The sequence below is a fragment of the Triticum dicoccoides genome, chromosome 1B (assembly GCF_002162155.2).
Source record: "Triticum dicoccoides isolate Atlit2015 ecotype Zavitan chromosome 1B, WEW_v2.0, whole genome shotgun sequence".
NCBI classification, from domain to species: Eukaryota; Viridiplantae; Streptophyta; class Magnoliopsida; order Poales; family Poaceae; genus Triticum; species Triticum dicoccoides.
In genome coordinates, this window is record NC_041381.1 from 157,854,383 (window position 1) to 157,871,012 (window position 16,630).

Sequence of the window (16,630 nt, forward strand, 5' to 3'; positions counted from 1 at the left end):
TACGAGCAAAGTTTTCATTGCAATATTTAAGTATGACGAAATTTTTAGACTTGTTGAGAGTAAAGTCATACTTTTCAATCAAAGAAGCAACTTCATGAGCACCCTTAAAAACAAAAAAATTCTTCAATTTGTTCAATATCATAGTAAATATAAACACCCTTTTCATAAGAAGATAAGATTTCATTATCATTGAACTCACATAGGTAGGGAAGGTGTTTTTTAGGGTTCTTAGAGCAATAAGTAAAATCACAAATTTCACAAAGATTCCAAGCATAGCATAGCAAACTATTTATATGATACCATAACAGTCTCCCTTTTTCAGACAAACGGTGGCGCACAAAATGAGCATGCTCATCTAAAGATTTCCCATCAACTAGGCTAGTTGGGTTTTCAGCACGAGCGCATAAGGATCGAAGATGATCCAAGTAGAACAATTTAAGTGGATCCATAACAATAGATTTTTAGCAAGCAAATATGAAAGCACATAGAAGGCACATGGAGACACAAGCAAACAAAAAGGGTAAGCAAAAGAGAGGAGGAGATTGGGAAAGAGAGGGCGAATAAAACGACAAGGGTGAAGTGGGGGAGAGGAAAACGAGAGGCAAATGGCAAATAATGTAAATGCGAGGGAGATGGGTTTGTGATGGGTACTTGGTATGTCTTGACTTGAGTGACGACCTCCACGCCAACGGCGCTAGAAATCCTTCTTGCTACGTCTGAGCTTGTGTTGGTTTTCCTCGAAGAGGAGAGGGTGATGCAGCAAAGTGTAGCGTAAGTATTTCCCTCAGTTTTGAGAACCAAGGTATCAATCCAGTAGGAGGCTCCCCAAAATTCCCATGCACCTACACAAACAAACTGGGAACTTGCAACTAACGCAATAAAGGGGTTGTCAATCCCTTCACGGCCACTTGCAAAAGTGAGATCTAATAAAGATAGTATGATAAGATAAATATGTTTTTGGTATTTTACAAGATAGATGCAAAAATTAAATATGCAAATAAAGATAGATTGAAAGCAAATATGATAAGAGATAGACCCGGGGGCCATAGGTTTCACTAGAGGCTTCTCTCAAGATAGCATAAGTATTACGGTGGGTGAACAAATTACTGTCGAGCAATTGATAGAAAAGCGCATAGTTATGAGATTATCTAGGCATGATCATGTATATAGGCATCATGTCCATAACAAGTAGACCGACTCCTGCCTGCATCTACTACTATTACTCCACACATCGACCGACTCCTGTCTGCATCTAGAGTATTAAATTCATAAGAACAGAGTAACGCATTAAGCAAGATGACATGATGTAGAGGGATAAACTCATGCAATATGATATAAACCCCATCTTGTTATCCTCGATGGCAACAATACAATACGTGTCTTGCAACCCTTTCTGTCACTAGGTAAGAACACCGCAAGATTGAACCCAAAGCTAAGCACTTCTCCCATGGCAAGAAAGACCAATCTAGTAGGCCAAACCAAACTGATAATTCAAAGAGACTTGCAAAGATAACTCAATCATACATAAAAGAATTCAGAGAAGATTCAAATATTATTCATAGATAAACTTGATCATAAACCCACAATTCATCGGATCTCGACAAACACACCGCAAAAAGAGATTACATCGAATAGATCTCCACAAGAGAGGGGGAGAACATTGTATTGAGATCCAAAAAGAGAGAAGAAGCCATCTAGCTAATAACTATGGACCCGTAGGTCTGTGGTAAACTACTCACAACTCATCAGAGGGGAAAGGATGTTGATGTAGAAGCCCTCCGTGGTTGATTCCCCATCCGGCAGAGTGCCGGCGAAGGCTCCAAGATGAGATCTCACGGATGCAGAAGGTTACGGCGGTGGAAATTGTGTTTCGTGTTGCTCCTGGATGCTTTCGGGGTACGTAGGTATATATAGGAAGAAGAAGTACGTCGGTGGCCACCCGAGGGGCCCACGAGATAGGGGCGCGCCCTACAGGGGGGGGCTATCTCGTGGGGCCCTCGAGAGCTTCTTGACTTGCACTCCAAGCTCTCCGGATCAGATTTGTTCCAAAAATCATGCTCCCGAAGGTTTCATTCCGTTTGGACTCCGTTCGATATTCCTTTTCTTCGAAATACTGAAATAGGCAAAAAAACAACAATATGGGCTGGGCCTCCGGTTAGTGGGTTAGTCCCAAAAATGATGTAAATATGTAAAATAAAGCCCATAAACATCCAAAAGGGGTAATATAATAGCACGGAACAATCAAAAATTATAGATACGTTGGAGACGTATCACTGTCACACTGATTGTAAGCATGAGCAGGTGGATGATTAGGATAGTGCGAAGCTTACCTTAAACCCTACCGCCGCCGTTAAAATGAGGCGAGCATCAAGGGGACTGTGGAGAACGGCGGGGAAGCGACGTCGCGCCATCCGGCCTCCTCTTGCGGTGGGAGAACGAATACTCCCGTGGCTCCGGCTGGCTCTGCACCCTCACGAATGGCACACCATACTCGATCGATTCGTTATCCTCTGGGTGCTCATCCTTCGACCTGTATGCCCAAAACCTCCGCCTGACTGTTGCCTCGGGCGAATCTGTCTGCTCCATCGCCCAGAGAAGATACTCGATGAACTCGAAGGATTGCAGCGTGACTGCCGCCGAGGAGTACATGTACATCACCGCCCTCATGGCCGCTGTCTCACTCTTTCGCATACATTGCCACATGGCCCGCACTGTCCTCGAAATCTCCCACTCATTTTCAAACCAAGTAAGGATCTCCTTCAACCTGGCTAACTTTGCCTGGTTGCCACCGGGTGATCTGCCTGATTCGCTGCTGCATCATCTCCATAGATGTCCTTCTGAGTGGTCCGATGCTAGCTTTGGAAGATGGGAGGAGAGACGGTGGTCTTGCAATAGAGAAGAGGGAGAGGCGAGATGGTGGTTTTGGAATGGAGATGATGGAGAGGAGAGGAGGTGGTTTTGCAATGGAGAAGATCAGAAGAGGGAGAGGCGAGACGGTGGCTTTAGAATGGAGATGATGGAGAGGAGAGGAGGTGGTTTTGCAATGGAGAAGAGGGAGAGGAGCGTGCGGCAGCGATTTAGGATTGGATGAGAGGGCCGGCGCGCTGTGACTGGATCAAAATCAAAATCAATTTACGCTTCAATTAAGAAAGTGACCCCACATTAACTAGTCTCCCTTTTATTCTGGGTCATAATTCACCATGATTTTCGCACATAAAATATATGTTATACGTTGCAAAAATAATATAATTTGAAAGTACATTCAGATACGAATCAAATGATACAATTTTTGGTGACATGCATTCACATTTTGCTTGTCACATACAGTACGTGGTCAAACTTTGACCCAAAATACGCAAAACAACAAAAAAATACTTCCAAGACCAGCGCCGCTCTTCCGCTCTTCTCCTCTTAAAACACCGCTGCTCCTCTCCTGTTCCAATCTAAATCCAGCGCCGCTCCTCTCCTCTTCCATTTCAAAACCACTGCCCCTCCTCTCCTGTTCTAGTCCAAAACCAGCGTCACTCCTCTCCCTTTCTAATCCAAAACCAGAGCTCCTCCTCTCCTCTTCCATTCAAAAACCACCGCCGGTGAGTGAAGGTGCTGTGGAGAAGTAGATCGATGGAGGAGTACAACCGATACATGAGGATCGCAGACGGCGACCCTGTGAAGCTAGCTAGGATGTTGGAGATACAGTCTTGGTTTGACAACAAGGACCAACTAGTGACGATGGCGACATCCATGGCCAAATATCTGCAACAGAGCAAAAAGGCGGCGATACTCCCGGAGGGAGTCGCGTCGGAGTACATAGAGCTGCTCCTCTGGGCCATGGAGCAAACAGATTCATCGAATCCGATCGTGAGGGAGCGGTGGTGGGAGTATCGATCCCAGATGGAGCATCCACCAGAGATTGAAGGATCGGGCATCTATAGGGTGCCGTTTGTGAGGGTTTCCTGCCAGAGCGAGCTGGTGGAGTCTTTGTCGACCGAACCCAACTGCAAGAGGAGAAAATCAGTTGGCCCGACAACGCTTCCCCGCCATCGTCTCCCTCACTGTTCACATCGTCTCACGGGGTGGCTGTCTGCTGCCGAGGAATAGGAGGGGACTGCACCCCCCCATCCCAATAGTTGGGCAGGTTGTGAATTGTTAGGAGGAGCTTAGGGTTGTCAGTATTTTGCAAGTTGTGAATTGTGTTTTGTGTTGTGTATTTTGAGAGTACTTTCAGATATGAATTTCTTTTGAATTTCAGATTTGCAATATTGAGCATATGAAGTATTTTATGAATTCTAGAGATCTATTTTTAGCACTTAAAAAATGTAGTTTCATAGGAGTATAAAAGTGCAGACAATGTGATTCTCAGAGAAGAAACTGCAAGTTTCAGTTTCAGATAAGAAACTGCAAGTTCAGTTTCAGATAAGAAACTGCAACTTCTAGAGGCAGAGCATTTATATTAACATGGCCTTTTCAAACAGGGTTAACATCATGTTGAAAGTTTTATTCATGGTCGGAAATGGAACTACCAGCCAGTTAAAATCATGCTGATCAACATTCATGCATAGCACATCTTCATATGATGCACAGTCAAAATGCCCACACAATGTCGAGTGTGCGAAACACAGAGAAAACGAGGGATGAAGTTTTGGCAAGTGTTGGACGTGGTTTTGGGCTGCCCAGTCTAGGCTTTCATTTTTAACATGCGTAGCCCACGACCTTGGATGGGAGGTCCATAGGCCTGTTTGTATTTTCTTGAGGGCCGTCATGTATCGACCGGCCTATGGACCTCCCATCCGAGGTTTTATTTTTCCTGAATATCGGCAGCCCAATTTATGTATTTTTTTGAAGAAAACGCAGAGGTCTGTTCTATTTTTCTATATAAGAATAGGAACGCCAGGTCCAACTTATGTTTCCCTTCTAACTATATTATATATATTTAAATTATTTTATATGTTATTATATATTATTTTTATTGACATCATGTATTTAACAGATACTTACATATGTAAGAAAACAATATCCCACATCTTATTAACTTATAAAAATAATTTCTTAACAATAAAATCCTGGATTGTTTTGGCACGAAAATCCTAGTGATTGTGTACAAAAGCTTGGTAAGATTTAAGGACGAATGTAATAATATGACTTATTATTTAAATATATTTGTCACAAAATGCTCAGCCCCTTCTTATTTTTTGATAACATTGCTGGCCCAACCCAACATTATAATTAGAATCAGCCCAGCAAAATCGTGTATTTCAAGAAAGTGCAAATGACCTGTAATTTTTTAGGAAATAAAAAAATGGGCCACATGGATGCCACATAATTTTTTCACCCAGCCCGGCTACTGGTTGTAATTTTAAAAAAACTGACTGTAAATTCTACCGCGTAAAAAAACACTGTAAATTCTGAAAAAATAGGTTGAATACGTGCCACATTTTGGGAGGCTGAAATGTGGGCCAATAGGTCGAAGCCAACACAAGTTGTTGTCAATTTAGTAAACAAATGATTCTGACATGTTAGCCGTTGGACTTACATCCAACGACCGACATCCATCTTCAATCTCTCGTCTTCTTCCTCCAGCGCCGCCGGGACCACCTCCCACCTCCTGCTGCTAGCAGCTCTGCTTAGCACGCTTCGCTATGAAGTGCTACTCCACCGTTAGCCAGGCCATCCCTCCACCCCTCCACACCTCCTGTTCTTCTCCACCGACTGCCGAACCACACCGCACTAGAACCCGTTAACCCTCGTACACCTCTACGTCTGCGACTCTACTCCCGTGTCTTCCCATCTCTGGCTTGTTGCTGTCCGGGGACTTGCCGTTGTCCACCACCTTGGATGCGCTCGGCACGGCGTGGTCAATGTAGTCAACGAACGACACCATCGGAAGTAGACTGTGCGTGGAGAGGCTGACAGCTGGGTCCACGACCGCACACAAGGAAATGCCTCCTTATTACGCGCAAAATAATGATTCCTCCAACTGACATCTGGGACCTACCGGAAGGGCCTCTGTATTTCGCAAAAAAAATGTGCCACCCGCTGACAGGTCAGACCCACCAGCTATCCTCGCACGCAAGGAAGTGCCTCCTTATTATGCTCAGAAAAATGAATACTCCCCCTGCGAGCTGGAACCCAGCATAGTTGGACGCTGACTTGTGGGCCTACCAAGTTGACAGGGACGAAGGGCTTTGGCAACTTAGTCAATATGAATGATTCTAGCTCATGTTACCGTACGATGTTCATCCAACGGCCGTAGTGCTTCTTCAACCTCTGGTCTTCTTGCTCCAGCCTCCCAAACCAGCACCGGTCGTGCCGCGTGCTCCTGCCTCCCGTGGCCGGCTGTGATGCCGCGGAGGCCTCACCGCCCCCTAGTACTCCCACCGCTGGCCAGGCCATCCCTCTACTCACCCCACCCCCTGTTACTCTGCGGCGACGGTAGCCTCACACCACAGCCGAACTAGTGAACCCTCATACTCCTCTCCGCGCGGGCTTCCACTGCCCCGTCTTCCCCGGCTCCACGTCGTCCCCTTCCTAGGCCTTGCCGTCATCCACCGCCCTGGTGCTCTCGGCGCAGCGTGGTCAACATGGTCAAGGAATGACTTCCATCGGACGTGGACTATACGTGGAGAGGCTGACAGCTGGGTCCACACCCGCAGCAAGGAAGTGCCTCCTTATTACGCGCAACATAATTATTCCTCCTGGTCGAAGCGTACGTAGCGTTGTCATTCTGGTCGCGAATGTGTACGTACATATATACTGGTCGATGTAGAGGCGCGCACGTGTCGTAGTAGAGGTGCACACGTGTCGATGTAGAGGCGCGCACGTAGCATGTACGCGTACGTACAACGGCCAGGGTGCAAGAAAGAAAATACGGCCACGTATGTGTACATACGGGCTGGGTCTCAAATGCCTACTCGCGCATACGTAGGGCCAGGGGCTCGTGTACATGGCTGGGTCGGAACAGAGAAACAACATCGTCGTCGTGTTCATGTGGAGGCAACGGAATGCGTCGTGTTCATGGGGAGGCAACGGAATGCGTCGTGTTCATCAGGAGGCAACGGAACGCGTGGGAGCCAACCGGCTGGGTCAGAACGGAATGCGTGGTCGTGTTCATCGTGAGGGCTTGGACGGTACAGACAATGGAAATGAGGCCCGGCGTACCGCAGAAGAAACAACCTTGTGTTCGACTGGCCACGTTCAAAACGGGATCCTGTTCATCGGGAGGGGTCTGGCGTACCGCAAAACGGAGGAAACGGACCTCCTACGGTCGAAACGGGGGTCCTGTTGATCGGGAGGGGTGTGGCGTACCGCAAAATGGATGAGATGGACTTGTGTTGGAGCGCTACGGTCGAAACGGGGGTCCTGTTGAACTGGAGGGGTGTGGCGTACCGCAAAACGGACGAAACGGACTTGTGTTGGAGCGCTACGGTCGAAACGAGGGTCCTGTTCATCGGGAGGGGTGTGGCATACCGCAAAATGGGACTGCACGGAATACTGTTCATCTCCACCACCGACCTCCTCCAGCCTCCACGGGCTACCGTCGACCTCCTCCAGCCTCCATGGGCTCTTGTTCATCCAGCCTCCACCACGCGCTACTCCACCGGCTACTGTTCAACCACCCCTCAACCGTCTACTGTTCATCCAGCCCTCCACGGGGTCGTCCTGTTCATCCAGCCCTCCTCACCACGGGGTCCTGTTCATCTAGAGGCAACTCCACCGCTCACTGTTCATCCACCCCCCCGCAATGCTCACTGTTCATCCAATTGATCAGCTTCAGTTAGCAGCAGTAGCGAAGGAGTCGCTCGATCGGGTTCAGTTAACAGCCATCGATCGATCGCTCGGGTTCAGTAACGCGTAGCCTGGAGTGTAATCGCTCGGGTTTAGTTACAGCCCAACGCCTCGCTTGGGTTCAGTTAGAGCCAACGCCTTGCACACACGCGCATATGTGTACGAGAGAAACGCGCATCGCTCGGCCCCCGACCGCCCACCATAACTAGGACCTCCCCAAAATTTTCCTCGCCCTCGCTTCTACCATGGTTTTTTCCGTCATGGACGGCCCAAAGAATGTCATGCCGCTGCGTCTCTGGCCCGCCCAGGATGAAAAGCCCATTTTCTGTCATGATTTTTTGTCATAGAAGTAGGAACCCACCACATCTATGATGATACCGGGTTTTGTCACAATTATCATCATAGAAGGGTCATATGTATGACAGAAAAAAATTTCGTTCGGCCCAAAATGTCATGGGTGTGTCTTTTTTTGTAGTGTGGAGCTAGTTCTGTGTCACCCTATGTTATAACTATTACATGAGGAATCACATCCGACATAATTATCCACCACTAATCCAATGCCTACGAGCTTTTCACATATTGCTCTTTGCTTAGTTACTTTACCGTCCCTGCTGTTACAGTTACTACAAAACTGCTACTGTTACTTTTGCCACTGTTACCGTTACTTCCATACTACTTTTCTACTAAATACTTTCCTGCAAATACTAAGTTATCCAGGTGTGGTTGAATTGACAACTCAACTTCTAATACTTGAGAATATTCTTTGGCTCCCCTTGTGTCGAATCAATAAATTTGGGTTGAATACTCTACCCTCGAAAACTGTTGCAATCACCTATACTTGTGGGTTATCAAGACTATTTTCTGGCGCCGTTGCTGGGGAGCATAGCTCTATTCTTTGAGTCACTTGGGATTTATATCTGATGATCACTATGAGGAACTTGAAAGACGAAAGAACCAAGATTTATCCCTCAACTACGAGGGGAGGTAAGGAACTGTCATCTAGCTCTGCACTTGATTCTCCTTCTATTATGAGTAAGCTTGCGACACCTAAACCTACTTCTGCTATTAATTCTGATATGTCGCATGTTATTGATGATGACACTTCTGCTATGCATGATACTTATGATGAAACTACTTCAATGCTTGATACTACTGCGCCATTAGGTGAATTTCTTGATGAACAACTTGCTAGGGCTAGAGAGAATGAAATTATTGATGAAAGTGATGATGAAGGTTCTCCCCCTAAATATGAATTTCCTGTTGTGTCTGAGGGTTATGTTATGGATGAAGAAACTGCTAGAGATTTTCTTGCATGCAATGATATATCTGATCTTAAGAAGTTATTAGCTAAGCTTAAGGAAAAGTCTCTGAATGCTAGAATGAAATATGACTCTGTTTTTGCTACTTCACCTATTTGTGTTACTGATAAGGATTATGATTTCTCTGTCGATCCTGAGATAATTACTCTGGTTGAATCTGATCCTTTTTATGGCTATGAATCTGAAACTGTTGCGGCACATCTTACTAAATTGAATGATATAGCCACCCTATTCACTAATGACGAGAAAAGTCGCTACTATTATATCCTTAATATATTTCTGTTCTCATTAAAGGGTGATGCTAAAACATGGTTTAATTCTCTTGATCCTGGTTGTGTGCGTAGTCCCCGAGATATGATTTATTACTTCTTTGGTAAATATTTCCCTGCTCATAAGAAACAAGATGCTTTAAGGGAAATACATAATTTTGTGCAAATTGAAGAAGAGAGTCTCCCACAAGCTTGGGGGAGGCTTCTCCGATTACTTAATGCTTTGCTTGATCATCCTCTCAAGAAAAATGAAATACTTGATATCTTTTATAATGGACTAACCGATGCTTCCAGAGACCACCAGGATAGTTGTGTTGGTTGTGTTTTCAGGGAAAGAATAGTTGACCAAGCTGAATTGTTATTGAATAATATGTTAACTAATGAAAACAATTGAACACATCCTGAACCAACTCCTAAGCCAACCTCGAAGAAAAGGGGTGTTTTATTTCTCAGTCCAGAAGATATGCAAGAGGCAAAGAAATCTATGAAAGAAAAAGGTATTAAAGCTGAATATGTTAAGAATTTACTTCCTGTTGAAGAAATACATGGCCTTAATATACCACCTGTTAAATAAATGCATGGTCTTGATAACCCGACACAGGTAGTAAAGGTAAATTCTCTCTATAGATATGATAAAGATGAAATCCTGTCTACTAAGTTTGCTAGCCAACGCTTGGATGACTTTGATGACTTTATGGCTAGATAAGAAAACTTCAAGGCTTATGTTGGTAGACAATTGAAAAGTAATGCTTATATGATTGGATATTTGAGTGATTATATGTCTAGAGTTAATAATGAACTTAAACTTATTAGTAAACATGCTTCTATGGTTACCACTCAAGTAGAACAAGTTCTTAAAGCACAAAATGATTTTCTCAATGAATTAAATGATAAGAAACACGATAATGTTGTCAGAGTTATGACTAGAATGGGTAAAATGACTCATGAACCTTTGTATCCTGAGGGCCACCCTAAGAGAATTGAGCAATATTCTTAGAGAAATAATGTTGATGCACCTAGTCCTTCTAAAAAGAAGAAGATGAAAAATGATAGGACTTTGCATGCTTCTAGTGAACCTGTTGTAGACACGCTTGAGAATCCCAATGACGTTTCAATTTCTGATGCTGAAACTCAATCTGGTGATGAACATGAACGTAGCGATAATGTTAATGATGATGTTCATGTTGATGCTCCACCTAGCAATAACAATGATGTAGAGGTTGAACCTGTTGTTGATCTTGATAACCCACAATCAAAGAATCAACGTTATCATAAGACAGACTTTTTTGCTGGGAAGCACAGTAAAGAAAGAGAACCATGGGTTCAGAAACCCATGCCTTTTCATCCTAAACCATCTAAGAAAAAGGATGATGAGGATTTTGAGCGCTTTGCTGAAATGATTAGACCTATCTTTTTGCGTATGCGTTTGACCGATATGCCTAAAGTAAATCTTTATGCTAAGTACATGAAAGATATTGTTACAAATAAAAGAAAGATACTGGAAGCTGAAATTTCGACCATGCTTGCTAATTATACTTTTAAGGGTGGAATACCAAAGAAACTAGGAGATCCAGGAGTACAACTATACCATTCTCCATTAAAAGAAACTATATTAGAACTGCTTTATGTGATCTTGGAGCTGGTGTTAGTGTTATGCCTCTCTCTTTATATCGTAGACTTGAATTGAATAGGTTGACACCTACTGGAATATCTTTGCAAATGGCTGATAAGTCAATTACTATGCCTATCGGTACTTGTGAGGATGTGCCTGTTGTGGTTGCAAACGTTACTATCTTAATGGACTTTGTTATTCTTGATATTCCCGAGGACGATAGTATGTCGATTATCCTTGGGAGACCCCTTTTAAATACCACAGGGGCTGTTATTGATTGCAACAAAGGCAATGTCAGTTTTCATGTTAATGGTAATGATCATATGGTACACTTTCCGAGGAAACAACCTCAAGTTCACAGTATCAATTCTATTGGAAAAATTACATCGATTATTATTGGAGGTTTTGATTTTCCTCTTCCTACTATAAGAAGAAATATGATATTCATATTGTTGGGGATGTACATATCCCCGTTGAGGTAATCTAGTGTTATTCGAAATTCTCCGGTTTCATGCGATCTGGAATGAGTTTGTTAACAAGACTTGATCAACCTTGTTAGTGGATTCCTTTTGATGAGTATGAGATGGATGAAGTTAGAAAGCACCACCTTCTATACCCTCCTTTTTACTTTCTGTTATTTAGATTAAATAAAGCAAAAATAGTATTTTTCTGTCTGTTTTCTGATTTATCCGTGCAATAAAAAATACCCCGAAACTAAAAGTTCTCCAAATGCCCTAAAAATGGAATATGATTTTTTCTAGAATATTTGAGAATATCTGGTAGTGAGAACATAGCAGGGGGAGCAGGCACCTGGCCACGAGGGTCCAGGGTGCGCCCACCGCCATGGGGCGCGCCCCCCTGCCTCATGGGGCCATGGTGGCCCCCTCCACTTATTCCTGCGCCCAGACACTTCATCTTCCTCCAAAAAAAGTTACCATTCAGCTCAAGCACGAGTCTAGCTCATTTTGCTGCCATTTTCAATCTCCTTGCTCAAAGCTCCATTCACAAAACTGCTTTGGGGGATTGTTCTTTGGTGTGTGACTCCTCCAATGGTCCACTTAGTTTTTGTTCTAGTGCTTTATTCATTGCAAATTTTCCCTGCTAAGGTGACCCTGTTCTTGAGCTTGCATGTTAAATTTATATGGTCCCAAGTAGTTTTAATGCATGATATAATCTCTAGGCACTTGTGGGAGTAGTTGCTATCAATTTTGTTGAGTTTGGTTCACTTTTATTTTGAGTTACTAAAAATTTCAGAAATTTTTAGAAAATGATGAAGAGATTTTTGAGGGGCTCTTTGAGCCAAAGCTCAAAGGATAAACAAGATAAAGAGAATAAAAAGCCCAAGTATAATCTCCCTCGCGTCGCAGAGGTTTGGCTATGCGAATGGCCTTGTGATGAGTTCTTGAGAACAACAGAGATTTGTGATGATTTTTATTCTTTGGCTGATAATGAGGGCATCACCGACTTCCTCCACGACCAGCTCGGTCAGTATCTCCTACTCACTAATACTTTTGGGCAATTTTTTTACTTTCATGCTAAGAAATCACCACCTTCATTGGAGTTTCATTCATATGATGAGGTTAGGGAGATGTCACTATGTGATTTTTGTGCGATTTGCAAGATACCCTTCGAGGGTAACATAGAGGAACAACATCGTAGAGATGTGGATGGATTTATTGATATGATTACTGTAGGGGAAACGAGGAAGGTTTCCGATGCAAGAATTACTACCATACACTTTCCTGTTCTACGTTACTTTGCAATATTTGCTAGTAGATTCTTAATTGGTTGCGGGAACTATGGAAACCTTAGTGTTCCTAATATTGTTATTTTGTGCAATGCTTTATTTCGTGATAACACTGTTAGTCTAGGCGCTATTGTTGCTAAATGATTAAGTCTGAACCATACAAAGGGCCCCATCTTTGGAGGCATCTATGCTTCATTCCTTGCTAAACACTTTAGGATACCTATTAGGCATTATGAGAAAGAGGAAAAGCTGCATCCCCTACTTTTCTAGATTATAAGAGTATGGTAGCACATGAGTTTATTGTTAAAAATGAGAAAATGCTTAAGTATAATTTGAGATTTCATAAAACTCACAGTGAGACTATTATCTTGCATGCACCCTCTTTATTTGACTTATCTTCAGGCACATACCTCGTCTTACCGGAGGCCGTTTACGCACACCAGAGCCAGACATCATCTCTAGAGCCTGAGCCGGAACCACCACTCGACCCTTATCAACCGTCCTTTTATTAGTGGGATCTAGAGGAGATTGCCAGCCAGTGGTACTCAGATGACACTCCTCGGTACACCGGATAGAGTAGTTATGATCCATGGGCATAGACCAACTTAGGCCAAAAGCCTAAGCTTGGGGGAGTACGTATTTCTCACCGACATTACATTCATGCTCACACACTCTTCTAGTTGTCGGTGCTCATACTTTTTCATTGTACTATCCATGCTACTTTATTTTATTTTTCTTGCTTTCTTCTTGTGTGTTTGAATAACCTTAAGAAAAACCAAAAAAATTGGTTGTAGCTTTTAGCTAGTTTACTTTCCATGCCTGTAGTAGTAGTAACTAAAAGAAAATTCAAAAGGATTTATCGTTCTTCTTTTGCTTGTTGGGAGCTTTCCCGTGTAAATAGTTTTATTTCTTTTCTTTTCGTTGGGGGTCGAGAGGAGAAGACCATGATGAAAATGTTGAGTGGCTCTCATATGCATTATTGTTGATTTAACCAAGAGCCCATATTACCTTGTCTTCTCCCTTGAATTGAATGCTTGCAGATTCTAGCTTAGTCCAATGCACGTGCAGTATTATTATTGTCCACACCGTTCGGTCGTGCAAGTGAAAGGCTATAATGACGATATATGATGAAATGATTGAGATGAGAGAAGCTGGTATGAACTCGACCTATCTTGTTTTGTAGATATGATTAGTTCATCGTTCCTGATTTAGCCTATTATGAATGAACATGTTTGCAATGAAAATTAGAGATTATAGTTGCTTATGTCATGCTTAATTAGCTAGGAGTTTATAATGGTTTACCTTGCATGCCAACATGCTATTAAAATGGTTCTGATGTGCTATGATAGGGTGGTATCCTCCTTTGAATGATTCGAGCGACTTGACTTGGCACATGTTCACGCATGTAGTTGAAACAAAATCAACATAGCCTTCATGATGTTTATGTTCATGGTGGATTATATCCTACTCATGCTTGCACTCAGTGTTGATTAATTTTAATGCATGTTCATGACTGTTGTCGCTCTCTAGTTGGTCGCTTCCTAGTCTTTTCCTATCCTTCACTTGTACTAAGCAAGAATACTGCTTGTGCATCCAAAATCCATAAACCCCAAAGTTATTCCATATGAGTCCACCATACCTTCTTATATGCGGTATCTACCTGCCGTTCCAAGTAAATTTGTATGTGCCAAACTCCGAACCTTCAAATGAAATTCTATTTTGTATGCTCGAACAGCTCATGTATCAACTAGGGTTGTCTGTATCTTCCATGTTAGGTGGGTTATTCTCAAGAGGAGTGGACTCCGCTCCTCATTCACGAGAAAATTGCTGGTCACCGGGATGCCCAGTCCCATGCTCAAATCAAATCAAAATAATTGCAAACAAAACTCCCCCAGGATTGCTGTTAGTTGGAGGCACCCGTTGTTTCGGGAAAGCCATGGATTGATGTTTGTTGGTGGTGGGGGAGTATAAACTTTACCATTCTATTTGGGAACCGCCTATAATGTGTGTAGCATGGAAGATATCGAGATCTCTCGGTTGTTATGTTGACATTGAAAGTATACCGCTCAAAATATTGTTTATCTCTATTTCAAAATCGAGCTCGTGCACCTCTACAAATCCCTGCTTCCCTCTGCGAAGGACCTATCTATGTATTTTTATGTTGAGTCATCATCCTCTTATTAAAAAGCACCCGCTGGAGAGCATCACTGTCATTTGCATACATTACTATTAATTTGTATTGAGTATGACTATGACTGGATCTCCTTTACCATGAATTACAATATCTAGTCAGTCCTTGATCTTCAGTGGTACTCTGCATTTATGTTTTGCGGTCTCAGAAAGGGCTAGCGAGATACCATCTTGTTATATCATATTATGATTGTTTTGAGAAAGTGTTGTCATTCGAGATTTATTATTACTGCTCGCTAGTTGATTATGCCATTGATATGAATAAACATGAGACCTAAGTGTTATTATGAATATGGTTATTTCATAATCTTTGCTGAAAACTTGAATGTTGGCTTTACATATTTGCAACAACAAGAGCAAACATAGTTTGTAAAAGTTTTTTTATCACTTTCACTTTGTCAACTGAATTGCTTGAGGACAAGCAAAGGTTTAGGCTTGGGGGAGTTGATACGTCTTCGTCGTATCCACTTTTCCAAACACTTTTTACCTTGTTTTAGTCTCTAATTTGCATGATTTGAATGGAACTAACCCGGACTGACGTTGTTTTCAGCAGAACTGCCATGGTGTTATTTTTGTGCAGAAATGGAAGTTCTCGGAATGACCTGAAAATCCATGGAGCAACTTTTTGGAATTAATAAAAAAATATTGGCGAAAGAATCAACGTCAGGGGCCCACACCCTGTTCACGAGGGTGGGGGGAAAATCAGAGAGAAGGATTCATCGTGTTTTATGATACGGAGCCCCCTCAAAGCCCTAAATTCTCTCGGGAGGGCTGATCTCGAGTCCGTTCGGGGCTCCGGAGAGGGGATTCTGTCGCCTTCGTCATCATCAACCTTCCTCCATCACCAATTTCATGATGCTCACGGCCGTGCGTGAGTAATTCCATCATAGGCTTGCTGGACGGTGATGGGTTGGATGAGATTTACCATGTAATCGAGTTAGTTTTGATAGGGTTCGATCCCTAGAATCCATTATGTTCTGAGATTGATGTTGCTATGACTTTGCTATGCTTAATGCTTGTCACTAGGGCCTGAATGCCATGATTTGAGATCCGAACCTATTATGTTTTCATGAATATATGTGAGTTCTTGATCCTATCTTGCAAGTCTATAGTCACCTATTATGTGTTATGATCCGACAACCTCGAAGTGACAATAATCGGGACCACTCTCGGTGATGATCGTAGTTTGAGGAGTTCATGTATTCACTAAGTGTTAATGCCTTGGTCCGGTACTCTATTAAAAGGAGGCCTTAATATCTCTTAGTTTCCAATGGGACCCCGCTGCCACGGGAGGGTAGGACAAAAGATGTCATGCAAGTTCTTTTCCATAAGCAGGTATGACTATATTCGAAATACATGCCTACATTACATTGATGAACTGGAGCTAGTTCTGTGTCACCCTATGTTATAACTATTAAATGAGGAATCGCATCCGACATAATTATCCATCATTGTCCCAATGACTACGAGCTTTTCACATATTGCTATTTGCTTAGTTACTTTACTGTCGCTGCTGTTACAATTACTACAAAACTGCTACTGTTACTTTTGCCACTGTTACCGTTACTTCCATACTACTTTGCTACTAAATACTTTGCTGCAGATACTAAGTTATCCAGGTGTAGTTGAATTGAAAACTCAACTGCTAATACTTGAGAATATTTTTTGGCTCCCCTTGTGTTGTATCAATAAATTTGGGTTGAATACTCTA